The sequence below is a fragment of the Lontra canadensis genome, unplaced genomic scaffold (genome assembly GCF_010015895.1).
Source record: "Lontra canadensis isolate GAN:19392208 unplaced genomic scaffold, GSC_riverotter_1.0 scaffold62, whole genome shotgun sequence".
Lineage (NCBI taxonomy): Eukaryota > Metazoa > Chordata > Mammalia > Carnivora > Mustelidae > Lontra > Lontra canadensis.
In genome coordinates this window covers 12,263,329-12,287,960 of record NW_022631056.1, presented here as the reverse complement: position 1 = coordinate 12,287,960, position 24,632 = coordinate 12,263,329, and positions in this window count along the sequence as shown.

Below are 24,632 nucleotides of genomic sequence, written 5' to 3'. Positions count from 1 at the left end.
ATCAGGCTCCCTCCTTAGTATGGAGCCTGCTTCTCCCTCTCCCACTACCCCCTGCTTGTGCTGTCTTTCTCTCTCTCTGTCAAATAAATAAAATCTTAAAAAAAAAACAAAAACCCAAAAAACTACTTATCTGACATAATTGTAAAATAATATAAAGTTTCTAGGTTTCTCAACAGATGTTGGCAAGGATATGGAGAAAGGGGAACTATTTTAGACTGTTGGTGGGAATGCAAACTGGTGCAGCTACTCTGGAAAACTCTGGAAGTTCCTCAAAGAGTGAAAAATAGAACTACCCTACAACCCCATATTTGCACTACTAGGTATTTATCCAAAGGATACAAAAATACTGATTTGAAGGGAAACATGAACCCCAATGTCTATAGCAGTACTATCAACAATAACCAAGTTATGGAAAGAGCCAAATGCCCATTGACTGATGAATGGATAAAGAAATTTTATATATATGCAATAGAATATTACTTAGCCATCAAGAGAATGAAATCTTGCCATTTGTGACAACGTGGATGGAACTAGACTGTATTATGCTGAGGGAAATAAGAGAAAGGCGATATCATATGATTTCACACATAGGTGGAAATTAAGAAATAGAACAGATGAGCAAGGGGAGGAGAAGGAAAAAGAAGATAAAAACAGAAATGGAGGCAAACCATAGAGACTTTTTTTTTTTTTTTTTTAAAGAGAGAGAAAGCACATGAATGCAAGCACAGGGCTCAAGAGGGACAAGGCAGAGGGAGATGAGATCTGAGATCTGAGCAGAAATCAAGAGTCCTGAGATCATGACCTGAGCTAAAATTAAGAGTCCGCACCAACTGAGTCACTGCGGGCCCCCAAAAGACACTTAAATATAGAGAACACACTGAGGGTTGCTGGAGGGGTGGTAGGTGGGGGATGGGCTAAATGGGTGATGGGTGTTAATGAGGACACTTATGATGAGCACTGGGTGTTGTATGTGAGTGATACATCACAAATTCTACTCCTGAAACCAATATTACACTATACATTAACTAACTTGAATTTAAATAAAATCTTGGAAGAAAATAAAAAAGTTTCTAGTTATTTTTTTAATGTAACAATGTTTGATTAAAAGTAGTTTTATGTTTTCCTAAAAATGAGACTGATTTCTGCTAAGACTTAAAATTTATTAAATAAAATCATTCTTTGATTTTTTTTTTACAGTCACTGGAAACTTTAGCTTGAATATATCTTCACATATTAGAATTTCTGGCCACACAATTTTACTTATTATGATCCATAAATCTCTGTTAACCTGCAGATAAAAAGAAGAGTAAGTGAAAGAATTTGGCCTTTTCCCCTTTTCCTTTGTAATTTCATCTTACTTACTGCACTTGCTTTTGTCTTTTTGATACACACTCTTTAAATATTATTTTGAACTTACTGACTCAAATTAAGATACAGGGGAGTAACATCAAGCTGAAACAACAGACTACCTGCATTTTACAAGGATAACTGCAAATTGCTCTTAGGTTAGAAAGTCTAATTGAATTAAAAAAAAATGGTAGAAGTTATAGCTAAGGCACATGCAAAAAAGACTCAGGATTTTCAATTTGACTGTAAGCTCAATATGAATCAAGTGTGATGTGCCTGCCTTGAAAAGCTAATGCCTTTGAAGACTCTATTAGCTTTGAAATGTGACTGAAGTTGGATGGAGGTTGGGTGGGGAGGGGGAAGGGGAAGAGCCATATATTAAGAACAGTAAAAAGAAACTAAGGGTATTTAGCTTGGAGGAGAGAAAACTCTAGGGGCAGGTATGATAGCTGTCTTAAAATAGTTGAAGAACTTCAATGTGGAAGGATAAAACTGCAGCAGGAGGTTTAAGCTATTTTACATCTGAGGAAATTCCTTATATTGCTTAAATATAAGTTATGAGATTATATGATTTTCTGATCAATGGTAACGTCTTCAGGAAACAATGAAGATATTCACTAATAAATTATAATTAATATTTAATGACCTGCTTTTCAAGCATTCCCTCACTGGTGACCCCAAATGTTATCTGTGTTCACCAGCAGTGATGAAAACACCTGAAAGATGATGCTGAAGCAAAGAAATATAATTGGGCCTTGGGGATTTGGAAAGCTCAGTAGGGTTAGTCCTTTTTAGAAACTGTGCTAAGCATAAGCTGAGAATCCCCCAAATCTTGGAATATATATATATTCTCTTCATGGCTGTACCTGAGATCTAAAGGATGGTATCTTGGGCTTATATCATTCAGTTGAAGCCTCTGAAGGATGGATGACAGGCCCATTCTTAAGCCTATTAAGTGAAAATTATGGCACTGCAGACTACAGACTCTAAAAAAATCTCAGTAATTGCCACAGTGATTAAGGATCATCTCCAAATGCAACATGTGACTTTCATTGCTGTTGAAGCCAGCAACAGTGTAGCCTATAAACACAGAAGATACTTATACATCTGTATTTTTCCATTCATAATTTATGAATGGCATCATTGATCAGAATTGCCAGATTATGCCTATTATAAGTATTGGCAATGGCCTTGCAATTTTCTTATCCTAGGTGTATTGGGAATATGTTTCCTTGGTGATAATGAAGTTAACCAAAGCTCATTATTGGTGGTGTATAGCATTAAGGTTTAACTGCTAAGGACAAAGTCCAGTTAAGAGTGAACGGCTTCCATTAATTTAGAATAGGATTCACAGAAGCGTAAATACATAGAGCAAAATAGTCATTTGAATTAAAAGGAGAATTTCTGACATAACACTAAGATTACATAGAAACAACAAAATTGTCTTTAAATAAACCACCTAGGTAACATCATTGATTCCACAGTCAAAGAAATTATAATCCTTGGGGACTGGGAGCAATAGATATAAATGCTGGTTTTCAGAGCATCAAAACTGTTTGCTTCAAAGAGGATAGCTTAAGGAGATGAAACAATTCTGAGACCCTGTCAAAAGACCTTTTGGCCTCTTAAGAAGTGGATGGAATTTGACATGCACTGCAGGATTTGTAAAGTAGCTCCCTCGAGATATATTCAACAAGAGTTTTTGACTGATGGTAGTTGTTCTAAGCCATCCATTTCCTTAAATCTTTAAGAAGGTTTCTATTTATTAAAGGAAAAGAGAAAGGAAAAGAAAGGCAGGAAAGGAAATACATGCCCTGGAAAAGGGTATTTATTTGATGACATATGGTACCAGTGGCCCTGCTGTTCTAGAAATGACTCAGATGAACAAACAAATCAAAGAAACCAGAGACAACTCGGATGCCGCGGTGACCACTGATTTTATTTGTGTATCTGGGGTCTTCCGGAGAGAGCTCCCTAAGAGCTAGAAAAAAAGAAGAGTGTTTATAATAAAGAGAAGTGATAATTGAAGGTTGACCTGTGGCTACATTCTGTTTCTAACATTCCTACCAGCTTTCCTCCTGTTGTTAATCAAGGAAAACTTACATTTGCTATTTAAATGGTGATCCAAAAATGAAAATCAATACCATTTTCCATTATTTTTTCCATTTAAAAAAGTCAGTTGACCTTACCGAGTTACTCCTCTAGGTAGAGGTAAATGGCTTATGACAGAGAAGGGTGTGCTTTTGTGTGCTTTTCACGATGTGGACAGTGGGGGCAGTAGACCCCTTCGTGGTGATGGTAACAAATCGTACTGTCCTACTCTGTGTGTGTTCAGTCCAGATACACCTAACGAGTGTATCACAGATGAGTCGAGCCCCAGTGAGATAACTGTGTGTGTGGGGGGGGAGGGGGGGGCCCTCTCCAGGAAGAAGGTTTAGTCAGCTTAAAAGAAGGAACATGTTTCTTTCACTTCAGGAAGTGCAAGGAGGGTAGTTTTTATGAACCAGTTTCTAAGTTGTATTCTTTTCTGCCCTAGGATTTGTTAAAGCAAATAAATATTTATAGTATCAACAGATTTTAGTTTTATGCCTACTCTGTATAAAGCCAGGTGTTGGAATTCAAGAAAAAAAGGAAACAAGACATTGCCTGTATTTCAAAGAGGCAAGAGTCAAAGCTTAAACACTTCCCACTCCTCTGTCAGATTAAGTAGGAGCTGGTAGAGACAGAGAGTAACTTAGACATTTCTTAGAGAGCTGATTACTGCATGTGCTATGGTGGCCTCTAACCACTTACGGCTACTTAAATTTAAATTAATGAAGATTAAATACCATTAATGATTCAGTTTTTAATCCAGTCACACTAACCACATTTCAAGTGCTCAGCAGCCACATGTGGCCTGTGGATTTTGTATGGGGTAGTGCAAAGATAGAATACTACTGTCATTACAGAAAGTTTTATTGAGCAGCATTGCAAGATATCCTAGAAAAACAATAGTAGTAGTAGTAGTATTAGTAGTAGTAGTAGTAGTAGTAGTGGTAGTAATAGTGAAGCACTGGCCATGGATTGAGTCAGGCTCATACTACTTTGTGTGACTTGAAACTTCTCCTTTCTTTTTTTTTTTTTTTCTTTTTTGAGATTTTATTTATTTATTTGACAGAGATGACAAGTAGGCAGAGGGTCAGGCGGCCGGGGGTGGAGGGAAGCAGGCTCCCCACCGAGCAGAGAGCCCGATGTGGGGCTCAATCCTAGGACCCTGGGATCATGACCCAAGCTGAAGGCAGAGGCTTAACCCACTGAGCCACCCAGTCACTCCGAAACTTCTTTCTTGAATTCAGTTTCTTTTCCAAATGAGGATGTTGTTTGGGAACCCACTAGGTGTGTTCAGCAGTGGTGCACAAATACTGTAAGGTTCTGTTATGGAACAGAGGTAAGAATCATCCTGAAAGCACACTTCTTGTTTTAAAAGTTTCTGAATGAATAATTATCTCTCAAACTGATATTTGACTTTGGTTTCTTTCAGGGGTCAGGCCTGTTTGGCTTCTAATAAGCAAATAAACAAAACTCTAAAGAGTCACTGCTGATAAGAGAGTACTGCTCCGTACATAAAAATACAGTGCTAAAAGATTTTTCATAATCCGTATTATCAATCTACTAGCATCATTTGAATTGTAAATATTAAGCTTGTTTTGGTAGCCATGGCTGAAATGAAAGTCTAAAAGTATACCGTAGTTAAATTTGTGACTTTATTGAGAATTGTTTTCACTAGGGAACTCTCAGCCTGTCGGATTAAAATGGTAAAGAGACCTTTTACTGCAAGAGCTCTGACAGTTATCCCCTTAGCAAAGTTTGCTTTTGTGATAATTACACCTACTCTTGTTTACCAAATGAATCACTTTTCAGTGCTGCTTTTAACCTTGACTGGTTTCCCCTTATGATTATTTTTTGCTATGAAGAGATATTTAGAAATACAGTGCACATTTTCTGCTGCTCTTTTACAGTGATATTTACTCTTGGTTTTCTATATAGCAGATTTCAAGGTTCATTTTAGGGGGCAGTTAAAGTGGGGGAAAATGTCAGCAGTATGTCTTTCATCAGCAAGAGTATGGGTGTGCAGTGGTTAGTCAGGAATAATTCTGTCCAATTTCCATGTCTCCCTTGGGCACGCGGTAGGGCACACAAGAGCCATCAAACCCATGAGGCATTTTGGGAGGAAGAGTTAAAAGGATTTAGAGACCTAGAGAGGAGAATGAGACAAATGGTTCTAGTAAGTAACTTAGGTTGGGCTTGGTGGGGTAGGTTTCTCCATAAAGCAGAAAAAACCCTAAGGTAGAAGAATGTTGAGAGGCTGAAATCATGTACTGGAATTCAGGTTCATGTTTTGTATGCACCGCTGATTTTTAAATGTAACACTTGGTAATAATCAAATGTCCCAAATTCTAAATAGAAGGTCCTATAATAAATTCGGAATCTGTCTCCATTTGCAGGGGCGCTAAGAGATTTTTCTTTATGGTAGCCATACAGCAATAGAGAAGGCAGAAAAGGTATCAGAAAGTATCAAGAATGTTTGGAGGGGTGCCTGGGTGGCTCAGTCTGTTGAGTGGCCAACTCTTGGTTTGGGCTTGGAGGCTCAGATGGAGATCTTAGGGTTGTGGGACTGGGCTGAGTGGGAGTCCACCCTCAGTGTAGTGTGCTTGTGGCTCTCCCTCCCCCTCTGCCCCTCCTCCCATGCATGCACTCACTTTCTCTCTCTCTCTCTCTCTCTCTCTCAAATAAACAGATACTTAAAAAAAAAAAAAAGAATTTTAGGAATGTTTGGAGATATTAGGTGTAGCAATCCCCTCCTACCCCCCAAGCCAAGAGACAATCTAGGACAGAAGCACAGAAGGAGCAGCCTCTGGGCAAATCCAAGTAACCCTAAAGCACAGAAAATGGTTTCAGAGGCTGTTGAAACCTGGGACCATGATTTGAGGTAAAAAGAACCTGGGAAAGGAGAGGTGAAGTCCCAATAATTTGATATTGCTCCTCCAAGATGAAATGCGCTGAGGCGGCAAGGCAGGTGTAGACACATAGACACATGCAAACACAAACATAACTGTGTCTCCAAAACCTTCCCTGTATTCCGTGTCCCTCACCCACCCATTGTCTTGTCTATCTCTCCTTTTTCACCATCACGCTTACAAGTCCGCCTTGGTTGCACATTTTGGCTTGCTGTTCAATCCTGAGCATTGTGGCTTCTACCACACCACTGCACTAAAAGTGACCTCATTAAAATCACCCATGCCCTGTGGAGACAGTGAAACTACACACAGTGGATTCCTCAAGTTCATACCTTTCTTGACCTCAGTGACCACTTTGCCCTTTGGAAACACACTTCACTCAGCTTTCATGGCACCATGCTCTTTTGGTTTTCCTACCTCCCATCTTTGCAAACTCCTGTCCTTAGAGTTATATTCTAACTATTGGGATCTCTGATGTGGGAAACAAAGGCAGAAGAAAAATTATTAAATTTCCTTACTGTCTGCAGCCCACTAACAAGTCCTTGAAACAGGCAAAGTGACATTCCTGTGGGGACTCAGCTGCCTCAATGTTAATACTTTGCTAAGCGCAAAAGGCAATCTTAGCCCAGCTTCCAGGACCCTGTAAATGTACTTTAACATATAAAAATTCCTTTGGAAACTTCTTTATCTCTACCCCCACCACTCCAAATATATGTTGGCAATCATCCCCCAAGCATATGACCCACTGATATACATCTGAAGGGTCTTATGACTGAGTTTTTTACTAAACAGTAATAAATGACCTTTCCCAAGAACAGCCAAACCCCTCAGGATCCTGGAAACCTTGTTTCCAGAATACCTGGAAGACTTAACACTATCCCTAAACCCCCTCCCAACTTGAAGGTATATAATGGGCCACTCCTCATGACCCCACTGCAGCTCTTTCTGCCCAGGAGTCCTGTCCCTGTGCCTTAGTAAATCCACCTTTATGCACCAAAAATATCTCAAGAATTCTTCCTTGGCCATTGGCTTTGAACCCTGACATCTTTCCTACATCAGTCTCCACCTGGGGTGTCTTCTTTTCTCACTCCATACACTTACTTTGGGCAGTTGCATCCATTCTCAAGATTCAAATGCCTCAAATATACTAGTGATACCTAAATGCACACTATTTTCTATTGACCTTCATAAAGAGCATACCCATGACTTGAATTCATCTTTTCACCATCTATTTATTTCCTTTCCATTATTTTCCATTTCATTAAATTGCTTCATTCCCAGCAATTATTCAGACAGAAATACCTAAGGGTACTTGATTCCACCTTAGCCTTAAATCCTTGCCTTCTAACGATAATCAATTAATTGCCAAGGCCTATTATTCTACCATCTAAAAGCCTATTGATTCTACCATCTAAAAGGCCACCTTTTTTTTTTTTTCTATTCCCTTTTCTACTGCCCTTGATCAGGCTGTTGTCTCTCCTTCTCTCTCTCTTTCTCTCTCTCTCTTTTTAAATTTATGCAGTAGCTTCTTAACTGTCTCCCATACTATAGTATTTTATATCTGCAATTTACTTATTGTAAAGCCTTAGAATAATCTCTTAGAAACACAAATCTGATTCACAAAATCCCATTCTTAAAATCCTTCAGTAATCCCTATTGTCACCAGGATAAAGTTCCTTTAGGTGTCTGGTAAAATTACCCAGGAATTTGCTCTGTGTCTTCTTACCTCATCCCTAGGAATATTTCCCCTCAAACTCAATGCTTCAAACTTTGATTTCTTTCAGTTCTCTTTTTTTCACATTTTCTTTTATCTCACCACCTTCACACAGGTTGTTTGTCTTTCACTAACACCATATTCTTCTGATTACCTTTGATAAAGGCTAATTGGAAGAAAGGCAGGGAGGGACAAAGCGCCATCTCCCTCCCCCTGCCCCACTAGAAGAAACCACTCTTACTCCCTCTTTGGGAGCCTTGTAGGATCATTTTGCTATCGCTCAATAAGCTGTCACGACTCTCCATCTGGTCTACTTCTTGACTCTTCCAAGGGGCATGACCAAGAACCCCAGGCACCACAGGAAGAGAAATCCCGTAAGACCTCCTCACCTTTCAGATCTTATGGCAGACACCACTCTCTTCAGGAAAATTTTCCTGACCATTTAGACCAGGTTAGGCCCCCTCAACAGCAGCTTTCCAAGAGAACCCAAACAAGAAAAGTATTTGACTTTCATTTTCTGTCTTTCCTATAAGTTATAAGTTCTGTGAAAACCTGAATTTTGTCAGTTTCACTCTGTTGTTTCCATTAAATGAATCAAAGATTCTCTCATACAGAAAACATTGAAACCAATACAGAAGCTATAAATATGCATAGTTGTATGTACTACACATAATATACATCTACATTCATTAATCGGGTTAGCACATTTCAATATTATGTGCTAGAGATTCCGGTACAGAGATAATTTCATGTACAATTTATACAGCATAAACAGGCATTTCTGCCATGCACAACAACATATGTGTTCTTGGATAATTTTTGTTCTGCAAAATTGTACACTGAAAATAACGGCTTATTGGAAAAACCAGAGTTGAGCAGAGTCAAAACCAATGTAACTTTTTGAGTAAAGCATTAACTAAAATATTAATTGGTATCTGAGAATACAGGACAAATAGCAGAGGCAGGCAGCTCAGCGTGGCTGGTGTTAGCCTCAGGGAATAATTTTTTTAAAAAACCGCCAGAACAATGGATTGGAAATGCTGGCTTGTGGGCACTGAGATGATGCAGACTAACTTGCGCTCTGAGCTAGGGGAGGGGGAGTAGAGGGAGTTCTGCCATTTAGGGCTCATGGGAGGAAGAGAGACTGGCCACGAGCTGAAAGCTGTACAAAGCTGGCAGCTAGCCTCTCTGGGAAAAGAGCCCCTTGTGCAGGTACTCAGTTTTACTTAAAGTACAGCTATGAGTATAGCAGCTGAGGTGAGGGCTTTTTCCTTTCCTGATGAAAATTCTAATTCTACTGTGGCTATTCTGGCTCCCTTTCTCTTGAAAAACCTGCATGTAAACTTCCTTTATTTCCCAAGTCTGGATCATGTATAAGGTAATCAGTGTAAATACACATGGGATCAAAACAGACTGTTTTTGCACACTTGGCAAGTGGTTTTGGATTGTGTTCTCATGACTGTGGATTTCTATAATCACATTCATAAGAAAAATATCAAAAGCTAAAAAAGTTAACCCTTGCTTCAGATGGTGAAATAGTATGTACTTAGTAGAGGTGAACATAGAAGTGCTTTGGGAGTAAATGTGTGTGTGTGTGAGAGAGAGAGAGAGAGATTGAAGGAGGGAGAGGAAGAGACAGATAAAGTGGGTCCAGGTTCAATAAAGGAGGCAGGATCACTATGAGTTTTGTGGAATATGAATTTTATGATAAGAATAAGACCTTACCCAACAAGAGACCCATGGGAAGTAAGGGTCTTTTGAAAAGAGGAGTTGTAGAGAATTATAGAAAAATTATTCCCCAAGATGTCTGAAGCACTGATGTGGCTGGACAGATAGAAACTTGCAAAGGTGTCTGGGAAGGCTGGTCTCCCCAGCTGATAGAACAGGACAGGGGAGGAGAACTCCTAAATTCTGTTGCCTCTGCACACAGCAGGGGTCCTGGGTTCCATCAGCAGAACTGGTTGTTAGAAAGAACAGGTGTATGTGGAACAGGGAGACTGAGGACAGGCTGGAACTTGCCAGAAGTTCTATGCTTGTCACTTCTCATATCCTACTGCAGTGACTTTTGGAGAGGAATGGTATCTTCACTGTGCCTTCCAAATCATGCACAGATTTCTCTTGTGGCAAACTTAAATTGGAAGCATTCAAAAGAAGGGATTTCTTGGAAATAGAGTCCCAGCTAAGGCAAGTTGACATAGTAAAACACACTTTGATAAGTTAGTCTGCAGAGGGAGGCAAGTGCCAAATTTTGGAGAGCTTAAAGGCCAGAACTTAGGACTCACATTGTGTTCTCAAGAGAGAGTGTTTTGCCACCATCTTTGCTTTTTAAGATAATTGTGGCAACAGTGGGATGAGCTGGATTGAATAGGCACTAGAGGTTTTGGAGTCCAATGAACCCCTGAAATGGTGCTGGGTACTGTTATGAAGAACTGAACTAGAGCATGACATGAGAAGTAAAGAAAGGAGAAAATATTAAAAAAAAATTAAAGGAAATTTAGTTCAAACCAATTGTTTGGATTCTAAGAGGCACATGGTCCTAAATGATTCAGAAATTAGAGGAATTTCTGATAACACTGCTCCCATGTGGCTCAGGTATCTCTGGGCCTTTGTTCGTATAGATCTCTCTTCCTGGAACAATTTTCTAGATATTTGCATTCTCATTCCACTCAAACCTGGGATCAAATGTTACATCCCCATGGAGTAAGTTAAAATAGTATGCCCATGTTCTCTTTCCTTAATTTTATATTTCTTCACCACATTCATTACCACCTGATGTTATAATATATTTATTTTATTTTCTACAATTTTATTTTATTTTCTTCCTTCTCCACATGTGAGAATTCCATGAAGGAAGAGATGTATTCTGCTTTGTTTATAGCTGTATCTCTGACTCTTCAGTAAAGAATGAGTGGTCCATGTGACCTTGGTCATGAGTAGTGCTGGAATTTCAGCAACAGGCTTTAAAAAAAAAAAAAAAAAAAGTCAGGAAGTGCTATGAGTAGAGGCACTGACCTGTCAATGGAAGCAGAGTTGTATCCTTCCTAAAGAGATGAGTTTTTGATATGGATATACTATAGATCAACTTTGTTGGGATTCTGAGATGTGGTGATATTCATATGGGTGTTTCCATCTGGGTCAATAGATGCCCTCATCTAACCCCTAATCATGAGAAGGACAAGGCTCAGGAAAGTTCTAATTCCAATGGAATGCTTAGAAGGTCAAGAAACTCATCTAATTCATAACTCAAATTGTTGGAGTGCTGAAGTTCAAACTCTACCACTATTGTGCATGGACTTCTAATTCCTTGCCAGGAATCTAATAGATTAGCTGTGGCTGATGGTTTTGATGGAAAATCTTCCACACCCACAGTTGGGCAGGATTGGAGCTTTTGAGAAATGACAGAATAGCATGAGGTGATTTCATGAAAAACTATTATTCAGTAATCATGTTGTACCTCAGTGCTGCGCATAAGCCAATCAGCACAACCCCTGCAGATCTGAGACAATGATTGCATGCTTCTGTGTGTCCTACGTAGTTAGGCAACAGATTCTGGCTCGAGGACAGGGGAGTCAAATTCTACTAAGGCGCTGAATGGTAGCATGGGAACAGTTAGTAAGCAGAACAAGGACATGGGACACAGTGGAACAAGACATTGGGAGCATCTCACGGAAACCTCAGAATTTTTGTTTGTGGTTGAACCTCAAAACAACATGAAATAAGTGTTATCTGTGTTTGCTCCCAGAGTAGGGGCTTGGGATGGGTTTGGGATCCTCTGAGTGGGAGATTGCCCTGGCATTGAAAGCCAGATGGACAAAGCAAAAATGTCTTGGCTAGAATGCTAAAAATAGACCTAATCAAATGCTAGCTTCAGTGCCTCCCGTTAAGAGTCACAAATCAGTGTTGGGCAGTGTTGATCAGAATGAAAACTGATTAAGTATGGTTTAGGGTGCCAGGGTGATTGCTGTGAGCAAAACTGGAGTGTTGGTGGATGGTTTCACGTACAGGTGTAGGGTGTTTTTGAGTGCTTGCATTTGGGTGAAAGTTGAATTGTTTTAAGACCAAAGACAATCCTGTAACTCTCTCATCTACTATGAATTCAGCTATGTTGCAGACCATGGCATTTCGTCTGCTATTTATCTTTCAGAAAATACAGCCTAGTGCTGCAGAAATGGGCCATCTATATTAAGGTACAATTACTTGATTCATCTCAAAGAATTGCATATGCATAAATGTATGAATGTGAGTGTGTGTGCACACGTGTGTGTGCATGTATATATTCATAAGTGATGTGAATCTCAGAGAAGTCCAGTCCAGGCTGTGGAGAAGTCTCTACTGGTTCTAATATTCGCTGCTTCTCCCCTCCTGCTGAGGGTGCTCCATGTCACCAAGATAACTTTGAGGTTATCATGATCAGCTGCATTGGCTTTAGTGGGTCATTTGTAAATGTCAGAATCAGGGCCCCAGGAATTATAATAAGCAAAGTTTCCAGACCAGATAACTCTGCTGGTATGTTCATTAGTCTTTTAGTGAATGGGTAAATTTTTTATGATCAAGATGTGTATCAGTGCCGCTGTCCTGTTTAATTATAGGGACAAGAAATAGGCAGACACACTGATGTGGCATTCAAGTGAGGGGGAAAAAAAGTAGAGGAATTATTACAGACGTCTGGATGGTGTCCTTAATTCCCCCTCCAGCTATTGAATCTCAGCTGTCTGCAATCAAGAACTGAGTCACAAAATGGCTTGCATTGTGTTGCTATTTCAGCTTGACAGGCAGTCTTTCAGCATGGAAATTGTGAACAATTCACCAGGTTTTTAAATTTCTATAAGAAAAACATTTAAATGCTGTTAGAACTTCAGCTATAATGGCACTAAGTATAACTCTACAAAAATATTTTAATAATTGTGTGAATATTCAGTAAAACCTTACCTTATTAAATTGAAAAGTAAGGTACAAACTCCCTTGCCACAAGCAGATTTTAAATTAACTGTATTCAGATAAACCAATAATTTTATCAAAGGAAAGTAGGGCAATTATTTTGCATAATACACAATTTGGGGAAAAAAAGATAATTAATTGGCATTTCTGAAGAGAGCAGATATTTTGAACCACTTATTCTGCTGAAAAAGTTTTACTGAGTTGTCATTTTCCTAGCTGAGACAAATATTCAAATCTGCAAATATTTGTTTGCCGTGTACATGCATGCCTATCATTTAAACTAGATATTTGTATATTTCTTCCATCTGCCTACACAGGTATGTATACGCAGGAAGGATGCAACACCCTTTGGCTTGGTATGTGGGAATATTTATCCGGGGTGATTATTTTTGACAGATTTTAGAAGGTTGCTGCCTCCCTCTTGGAGGAGTCATTTTGGAGAAATGGATGAAGGGGACCTCAAGTGCTTGCAGCATATAGGCTCCTTATCATATCATCCAAATACACCATTGTATTTATAAAAGTTTTTTAAAAATGCTATGAATGCTTATTTAAAAGGACACTCAGGTGGCATGCTGATTCCTCAGAAAGGTGGTAAGCTCTTGAGGCTGCCTGACCAGAAAAGGCAGGGAGAAAGAGTAATTAAACATCATTCTAATCTGTTCCTAATGGACTTTGCAGTGCTTTTCTTCCTATTTCTTCCCATTGTTTTTCAACCTAATCACTAATAGGTGGCTGAAATGGAGTCTCTTAATTGTTTTTCACTTTTTACAAATTCCAAATGCACAGTTTAGAAATTGCAGTTTGTGCATTGGGGGCTTTTCCTCCTCCTGCTTACCCTGACTCCTGGTTTTTTTTTGTTTGTTTGTTTGTTTGTTTTTTTTCAAATTTTGGTTAGCAGTCTCTTTCATGTACCAAAGGGCAGTTGGAAATAACTGAAAAGTTGTCTCATTTGGGAATTATCTGAAGTAAATAAATAAATAAATAAGCAAGACTAATAATTAGGCAACTCATTGACTAGGCTCTTGAACCAGGTAAAGTGGGAAAGAAATTATTCAAGTTCCAAACCTTTCTACTTGCAAATTAGCCAAAATCAATTGCGTTTTAAGCGTTGCATCACCTTGATTGATTTTAAAATGGATAGCACTTCGCTGTTCACATTTACGGTGAGCTGTGAAGGACTTTGCAATGGGCATCTTTTCTACCATGTTCTGCATTAAACTTTTTCAATAGTGCCTACTTTTTAATGTCGAACAAACTTTACTGCAGAGTGCGGTCTGGCTTTTTTTGAAATATAGTCTTCAGATTATATTTATTTCTTTATTTTATACAGCATTCTCCTGTTTCCTTAAAATCCCTAGCAGGTTCTAATTAATTCCTTTAAGTTAGAAGAAATATTTTTGAAATTTTAGGTTTAAAATGGACATCAGTAAGACAAAATGCCTTATGGGGAAATGAGTTAAAGCCTAAAATGTCTATGGTTCAATGAGAGTCAAAAGAAGGGAGGGGAAAATTACTGGTTTTCAAACCAAAAGACAGATTTTGAACACTGGCCTGGTGAACCTCTTTGTGACCTTGGACAATCTTTAGACCCCTCTATTCCCACCTCACATCTTTTTTTTTTCCCCTCCCCCTCATCATACATTGTTTGAAAAATTAAATTAGAAAATGTGAATTTGTTTGACAGTATTAGGCACAAAAAGAGCAACCAGTAAATTCCGTTTTTCTTTCCTAAATGCAAACCAGGACACGTGATGAATTAAGTGAATGATTAATTATATGCCCAGTGTCTCCTCCATTTTTCCCTTTCCTCTACTCTTTCTTACTTCTTTAGTACACTTCATTTCACCAGAAAGTGTGGAATTATCTCTAACTGTACTACCACAGAACTTTTCTTCTGTTATACTGCCAAGCTCATGCATTGAAAATGGAAAGTTAGGGATTATACATTACACTGCTGGTAATAAGTGGTAATTACTATGGTCGCAATCGATGGAAATGTCATGGTGATATAGGCTAAATAGGAGAACCCACATTTTATGTTTTTGGCACATATAAAATGCTTAAATACATGTTCACTTATCGGAGTTAGGGATGTTCCTAGAGTTAAGGACACCTGTGGCTACTTTGCTAGATTGTTTCATGAAGCATATACATTTTGTACAATGGGACGAAAGTTAGATGGGCCACAGTTTGAGCGTGCAATATCATTTCTAATGAGTAATCATTTATAAATATTGATAATCCAGTTTATTTTAAAAGACACTCTCTTGGCTGAGCAAGGATTTTAATTTGTAAAAATTGGCTGGAAATAAACATTGGTAATTAGTTTCTAGTTTGCATAAGCCTTGCTTCGCAAATATTTGCTCTTCTAAGGAGTTAGCAACGGGTGTTTGCATATATACAGGGATTTGTGGGCAGTAACAGTGAAACTTCATTATGACTTTGGTAGCTGCCATCATGTATTTTACATGGGCTTCATATTTGATAAAACCCACCTGCTTCTACTCATCTCCTAGTAATCCAAATTTGACATTTCGAGGAGCCAGTTAATTTTCTCTAAGAAGCTGTGTTCTCACCTGCACATCCACATTCCCAAGGAAGCTCTTTTTTGTTGCTGTCGTTGCCATCATAGCTTATAAAAAAAAAAAAAAAATGAGGTCAGGCTACATTTGGAACCTTGAATAAAGATTTTTTCCCCCTTCCCATCCTCTTTTATTTGTTTATTAATAAAAATCACAGTAATTAAAAATGCTTTTGGTTTAAAGGCAGGGGTAGAACATTCTTTCTGAAGTTCAGGGATGAGGCCTCCGGCAACTTTAAAAATAAGCACTTCTGGTGTTTCTGACCAACTCAGGGGATCTCACTCTGACACAAACGAATATAGAGCAGGGTTGTTCAGAATGAGGCACATTTGTCATAGAAGGCCTGAACCAGAAGAAAAGATTAGAATTTATGTTGCCATAGAGTTTTATGTGGTTATATATATTTATAATTATATATGATTTTATATACTACCTATATCTATAGATCTGTCTGGATCTATAATTCTATGCACCAGACCTTGAGAGTACTTTCTGGTATCCCAGTACCCTGATAGCCTCCATGAAGGCATTTTCTAAACCCCTCCCCTTCCCTTCTTCAAAAGAGGGCAACTGTAAAAATAGTACAAAAGCACAGGTGTGTTGCAGTGAGATAGTTATTACCGGTAGAATTTGCATCTGAACATCCTATGCACATTGGCCCTTTTCTATTGACCTTGGTGTGTTTTGTCAAATTCTCTGAGATTATATTTTTGTCTCATTGGCATCTAGTTGCCCTGGAAATTAGGGTTCACAATGTCAGAGAAACATGATGGGAAGCAAAGTACTTAAGTTTTTGATCGTTCATGTTTCTTTGTTCTATTTTAGCTAGTTTTGCTGTTTTAACTCAATTGGAGCTTTTACTATATGAGCACATATTGCTTTCTCAGCTTGGAATGTCCATACTTGGCATAGCTAAAATAGGTTTCCCTGAACCCACAAGAATGGGTGCATGTCACCTTTATGCAGCCACAGAATACTCTAAACTTACTTATGTAATATGTAATTTTTCCTTTTAATCATTTGGCTTTAAATTTTCTTTTTCATTTTATGTTTAGTATTTGGATTTTTGATGCATTTGAAATTTTTTGACAGCTTTATTGAGGTATAATAGGTATATAATAAAATGCACACACTTGAAAAGAATAATTTGAGAAGTTTGACATATATATATATATATATATATATATATATATATATATCCATGAATCCATCACCACAATGAAGATAACATATCTACCACTTTCAAATGGCCTATCCCTTTGTAACCCCTCTATCCTGCACCTTTCCTCTACCCTAGGCAACTGATGGTCTGTTTTCTGCCACTTTAGTTTTAACTTTATAGAATTTTTTAGGAATGAGATCATAAAATATGTATTGATTTTCTGGCTTTTTTCACTTAGTGTCATTATCTTGAGATTAATTCAGTATTATTATATGAATCGGTTGTTTATTTCTTTATATTTCAAAATAATATTTTATTATACGAACTATAACAGTTTGTATAGCCATTCATTTGATGGTTATTTACAAATATTGGCTACTAAAAATAAAGCAGCTAGTAAATTCATCTATGGATTTGAAAAATTATTTTATTGTGGTAAGAATGATTAACATGATAGCTACTCTTTGAAAAAATTTTTAAGTGTCCGATACAGTATTGTTGAGTATAGTGACAATATTGTATAGATGATCTCTAGAACTTATGCCTGTTGCTTAATTGAGACTTTATGATATATATTTAATTTGGATGGGTACCTAAGATTTAAATAATTGGATCGTAAGGTAGTATGTATTTAACTTAAAAAAATAAAGTTTTTTTTTTTTTTAAAGATTTTATTTATTTATTTGACAGACAGAGATCACAAGTAGGCAGAGAGGCAGGCAGAGAGAGAGAGAGGAGGAAGCAGGCTCCCTGCAGAGCAGAGAGCCCAATGTGGGGCTCGATCCCAGGACTCTGGGATCATGACCTGAGCCGAAGGCAGAGGCTTAACCCACTGAGCCACCCAGGTGCCCCAAAGTTGGTTGTTTTTGAAAGTGGTTTTAACATTTTTCTGGAGAGTGGGGAAGGAAGAAGGTCCATTTCCCCTGGGGAGGGTTGTAGCTGTCTGCCCACCTCTCACTGCCTCTTGCCCCTCAATTAAATGATCTTAGACCGACCACACACACACACAGAAAATAGCCTTACCATTTTTTATTCCCACCATCAGTGTATGAGAATCTCAGTTGTTCCACATTTTCTTCTGCTCTAGTTATGGTCAGTCTTCTTGCCTTTAGATATTTGAATTGGGTGTGTGGAGGTATCTCATTGAGATTTTAATTTGCATTAAATGTCTAATGACTAGACATGTTGAGTTATTTTTAAATATGCTTATTTATCAGTCCTACATCTTTTTTGATAAAGTATCTGTTAAACATTTTGTCCAATTTTTGTTTTATTTTGTTTGTTTTGTTATTGTTGACTTTTGAGAGTCATTTATATGTTCTGGATACACATCCTTTATTGGGTATATGATTTGTGAATACTTTTAATCAGACTTAGGTTGCGACTTGTATTTTATCCTCTTAACAGTATTTTTTGAAGAACAGAAGTACTTAATTTTGTTGAAGTGCAATTAATCATTTTTAATGGATGGTAATTTGAGTGTTATGTTTAAAACTCTTTGCCTAATAAAAAAATCACAGAAATTTCCTTCTAAGTTTTCTTCTAGGAAGTTTCATAATTTTTGATTATACATTTAAATCTGTGATCCATTTTGAGTTAGTTTTTGGTATCTATCAATTTTCTCTTTTTTTCCTTCTCAGATATTCAGTTGTTCCAATACCACTTATTTAAAATTTTGATCATCGTTTTCCACTGAATTTTATTTTTCCCTTTGTCAAAAAATCAATTGACCAGGGATGTCTAGGTGGCTCAGTCGGTTAAGCATCTGTCCTTTGCTCAGGTCATGATCCCAGGACCCTGAGATGGAGTCCTCCATCAGCTCCTTGCTCAGTGGGGAGTCTGCATCTCTCTCTGCCTGTTGTTTCCTTCCTTGTGCTCTCTCTCTCTGACAAAAACAAAAACAAAAACAAAACACCTTAAAAACAATTGACCATACATGTGTGAGATTATTTCTGAATTCTCTATTTTGATCTGTAATCTCCTGAGAACAGAAAATGTATCTTTTTATCATTGTTTACCCATTACTTAGCATAATACTTGGTACATAAAGAAGCTCTGTTCATTATTGAATAAAGTAAGTAATTACATGATCACATAAATGTATGTAACTATAAAAAGAAACCAACTTTCTCATAGTGTGATCTTGTTCCTATCTACTTCTCTGACTTTTCAGATTTGCTCTCAGGAATCATTGAGACTTCAGAGCAGTGCCTCAGGGGCCATGTGGATTTGGGTTGCGAGGCAAGGACAGAAAGAAATATGGACATGTTTCTAATCTTATTTGTTCCATGTTATTTATATATTGCATTTCTATGTATGATTTAATCCAAGGAGCAATTGCAATGACCTATACAAAAAAGTATGAAAAATAACTGCTTTAATATCCTGCCTTTCCTAGTGTTACTTACATTTAACAGATTGTATTAGAGACCTTCCAAGGACTTAAAATACAGAACAACTAGTTGTGAAGTAGCTCAGTGTTTTACTGGTTATTTGGAAGGTTTGGGGGACAAGAGGGCTCACTGGCGTCCTTTGAATTATACCACATAGGTAAATGCTTTCACTAGTAATGAAAACTCAAGTGTGGTCTTAAGAAGGGGAATAATACATGGATTTTCTGTGACTGAATATCGTTTTGATGAAAAGACAAAACTTCAACTTTGCTGATTCCCTCTTTTAAAATAATGATAAATGCCTGAAGAATTTGACATTCTGTGTTCAATATGAAATTGCAGTGTCTAAGATAAACAAAGAATTCAAAAAGAAATGAAAAACCCATTATTAAATAGCTCTAACATGTCTTGTGTAAAAAGCTGGAAAATAGGAGAGAAAAACCATTTCTGAGGAAACAGTTTACATACAAGAAGAAAGATTATTCAAATTGTGTGATAAACAAGAACTAACACAAAATCACAGTTATCTTCTTGGTCATGTAAGTTGTGCCTGATGTCAGACATTGGCTAGGATCCTGGTGTCAGTTTATTTGTTTTGTTTAGGTTTAACTACTTATTTTGTATATTCTGCAGTGAAATGTATTAGAAAATATGATACTTCTGTCACTACTATTTGATAATATTTTATTTGCTAAAATAAAAGAATCTTTGAATGTCAGTAACTTATTTCAGAATTTCTTCAGAAAGACACTCAACTTGTGATGTTTGTTTTTTCCTGCTCAACATCAATGACCTACATAGGCCACTGGCCTGGGCTTAAGGAAAAAAAAAATGTTTTATCACAAAAGCCAATGATAGTTTTTGACATCTGTGCTAGATCCATTTCCTACCCGCTGTGCTTAATTTCAGAATTCAGTTCTATCATTAAAATAAAAACCTTGTTGGCTCTTCCATCGATGTGCCATATTACATCAATTTTCTCCAAGCATCATGTACAATTTCTAGGTACCAGTGGCCCCTGGACTTATTTGGAATTTCAGATCTTGCTACCCTGCTGTATGAATTGATCTTATTCATTGTGGGATGACATGTGACCCATGGAAGTACATTGTTTCTTGATTCTTTTCACTAACTCAAGTCCTGAAATGACCTATTTTTCCACATCTTTGCTGGATTGACTTATGATTCCTCTCTCATCCCATAAAGATTATCTTTCCACTGGAAAGAACTGGATGACATGGGTTTGGGCTAAGTATACATCTTTAGTGTCATCCTCCATCCTATTGTGTCTCTTGAATTTCAGTTTTAAACAGCAACTGGGAATATAAACTCAGAGCCATTATTTAGCAGTTGAATAACTAAAAGACTCTGTCAGAACTTTAGGAGTCTGTGGCTGGTAGATTTACTAATGCTAGGGTTTTGAAATTAATGAGAGGCACAGGACAGATACCTTTGGTTTTGGAGAAGAGAAATTGATAGATTTTGAGTTCTTTATAGAAGAGATGTACATTTTCTTTAAAAAGACAGAAGCAGTATTCCATCTTGTTGAGCTTGCTTTGTAGTTGTTCCTAATAAGTGTATTTCTGAGTACCTATTTACCAGTTTACTAGTTACAAAGAAAGCAGGTGCAATATATACTTTTCCATCTCTAATTCCCTCTTAGACAATGGTAGCTCCATCCATTCCTGTCCCTAGAGCAAGAAACACAGGTGTTGTGTGTCCTGCATTCACCAGAGGATTAAACTCTTGTTCCTTTTTATTTTGATAACTCTATATTATATCTGTTTTGTCTTTTTCTATATACATAGCTACAGCTTCCTTTCAGAGAATTATCTGGAATGTCTGCAGTAGACTTCTTGATTTATGTCATTTCTCTCTCCCTCTACAATCTCTCTAGAGAGATTTTTGTAAAAGGCAAATATCGTGCTATTTCCCTGTTTAAAAATCTTTGAGGCTCCCTATCACGTAGTACATAGCTTGGAAGTGGGAAAAGATAGGTAGAATGTGTGCAGAGCTTGCTACGTGACTCAGACATATGCCTCCCTTCCCAGATTGAGACTCAATGACCTACAAGATAGTAATAGCTAACAGTTATACCAGACAGTATTTTAAATGCTTTATATGTATTTGCCCATTTAATGTTCACAAATATCTGGTTTCATTTTATAGATGAAGGAAGCAAGTTATAACAAAGATTAAGTAATTTGTCCAAAAATGACAGAACTCATTAGGAGCAGGAGCAAAAGGCAGAGTGGAGATATTCTAGATCCCAAGACTATGTTGCTAAGCTGTACGCTGTGCTTGTTCCCTCAATGGAGCTCTAGTTTCTTGCTTCTATTCTTGTGAATATTAGTGATTTGCATGGAATATCTGCTATGTTTTTAATCTCCAACCTTCCAGCCTTTAAAAACTCCTCTAGTGTCTTTGAAATCCTTTCATGCAGGGCTAATTTAGTTGAGAGATAAGCTAAAAATTTTTCATCCTAGAATGATTTACCAAAGCAGGTAGTGAAAATCCTGGTAAAACAACATTAAAATAAGATACTTTCTCACTTACCTAGGTACCTTAGATGTAAACCCGATTGAGGGGATCATAAAGGAACATGACAATGTGAAACAGGAGTTGGCAAAAGATACAAAAATTGTGTAACACGTTTTCTAGGGAGGCATGTTGACTCAGATTTCTCTCTCTAGTAAAAGATGATTGAAACAGAGATTAAAATTAAAATCTTACTTAAAAATTTTAAGAAAAACTTCCTAAACTCATTGACTGAAATTCTCTAAGAGGTAAATTACTGTTAATGAAGTAAGTTTGGGTTGCATGCAATAAATCAGAGAAGCAAGTCAGTGGAATATCTGAAAAAGAAAGATGAAAAAAGACTCAGGACACTTCAAATCCTTGAAACTGCATTTCTGTGGTTGGCAAATGCAAAAAAGACAACTTTCAATGCTATGATATGACATAAAGGAACTTGTCATTCAGAAGGGATTGATAGTACCCTTTTAATCATTTTATTGGGCATGTGTCTATCTATTCAATGTTATGGTGACTTTGTTCAAGCATCTGTGTTCTTAAATTTCGAGAAGTACAAACCACTAACTAGCCACTTGAGCTGGAACATTTAGAGGAAGAACCACACACAGAAAGATGCCTTTTTATATGCATATTACCTGAAGCAACACAAAAAACATTTATAGGCTTGATGTAGAAAGCAGGAGAAACAAAATCCTAGAGGACAACATAGGCAGTAACCTCTTCAACATGGGCCACAGCAACTTCTTTCAAGACATGTCTCCAAAGGCAAAGGAAACAAAGCGAAAATGAACTTTTGGGACTTCTTTAAGATCAAAACCTTCTGCACAGCAAAGGAAGCAGTCAACAAAAGAAAGAGGCAACCCACGGAATGTGAGAAGTTATTCGCAAATGACACTACCGACAAAGGGCTGATATCCAAGATCTATAAAGAACTCCTCAAACTCAACACACACAAAACAGATAATCATGTCAAAAAATGGGCAGAAGACATGAACAGACACTTCTCCAAAGAAGACATACAGGCTAACAGACACATGAAAAAATATTCATCATCATTAGCCATCAGGGAGATTCAAATCAAAACCACATTGACATACCACTTGACATCAGTTAGAATGGCCAAAATTAACAAGACAGTATACAACAGGTGTTAGAGAGGATGTGGAGAAAGGAGAACCCTCTTACACTGCTGGTGGGAATGCAAGTTGGCGCAGTCACTTTGGAAAACAGCGTGGAGATTCCTTAAGAAATTAAAAATAGAGCTTCCTTATGACCCTGCAATTGCACTACTGGGTATTTGCCCCAAAGATACAGATGTAGTGAAAAGAAGGTCCATCTGTACCCCAGTGTTCATAGTAGCAATGGCCACAATAGCCAAACTGTGGAAAGAGCCAAGATGCCCTTCAGTGGGTGAATGGATAAAGAAGATATGGTCTATATATACAATGGAGTATTATGCCTCCATCAGAAAGGATGAATACCCAACTTTTATATCAACACGGATGGGACTGGGAAGAGATTATGCTGAGTGAAATAAGTTAAGCAGAGAGAGTCAAGTATCATATGGTTTCACTTACTTGTGGAGCATAAGGAATAACATGGAGGACATTAGGAGAAGGAAAGGAAAAGTGAATTGTGGGAAATTGGAGGGGGAGACATTCCATGAGAGACTCTGGACTCTGAGAAAAAAACAGGGTTTTGGAAGGGAGGGGGGTCGGGGATGATGGGTATTAAGGAGGGCATGTATTGCATGGAGCACTGGGTATGGTGTATAAACAATGACACTTGAACACTGAGAAAATAAAATAAAATTTTAAAAAAAGCAGGAGGAAGAAATTTCTAGGAACTAGAGAGTGGTAAATACAAATTAATGGTAAATTACTCATAATAACTGCTTTAAAGAGGTTGCATAAAATGGCATCAATATTTTCTTTTATGCACACATGCAGCACACTTTTTCTTTTTGGCATGTTTCCCAATTGTTTATTAATTTAGAGTGCAAAATAGTACTAAGGGAATGCTTGTATTACAGTCACATTTGTCCTCCCTACTCTCCTTACCTGAATTAGGTGTAAAATTGTTCCACTTTGATTTCATCTATGATGAGATTTTTCAAGAACATTGCTTCATGATTGGGAAAGAACAACTGTGTTGCCTTCTGCTGTAGAGTGGTTGGAATAAAGTGTGTTTATTTTTATTTTTTTTTAATTTTATTGAGATATAACCTTGTATACCTTAAGATTTGCCCGTTTTAAGTGTATAGTTCAATGAATGTTCATATATTCATCATCCTCATAATCTAATTTTAGGAACAGTCACTCCCCATTTCTATCCACAGCCCTGGGTGACAGCTCATCCCACTTTCTATCTCAATATATTTCTGTCTCTCTGTGTTTGCTTTTTATGGATTCATATAATATGTACTCTTTGTAAGGCAGAGAGGGGTTGAGAAAGATTTTAGAAAATTTCTCTATTCTCTATAGAGGAATAGTACTCTATATTGTAGGAAGTGTTAGAGTTGTATACCATTTGTACTTTCTACTTTGTGACCTTGGGCAGGTTGTCTAATTTTTTTTTTCAGATTCTTCATCTGTAAAGGAAATAATAATATTACTTGTGTTATAGGGGTTTATGGGGATGGAATGCATATTTGCATAATATACATACATTTTTAGACTGGGGCCTGGCTAGTAATATTACATACTCTGTGTGTGTGTGTGTGTGTGTGTGTGTGTATTTATAAAATTTTATTTATTTATTTGACAGAGGCACAGTGAGAGAGGGAACACAAGCAGGAGGAGTAGGAGAGGGAGAAGCAGGCCTCCTCTAAGCAGGGAGCCTGATGCAGTGCTTGATTTCAGGACCCTGGGATGATGATCTGAGCTGAAGGCAGATACTCAACGACTGAGTCACCCAGGCACCCCCACATGGAATTTTTAAATGTTATTGCTAGTTTGATTA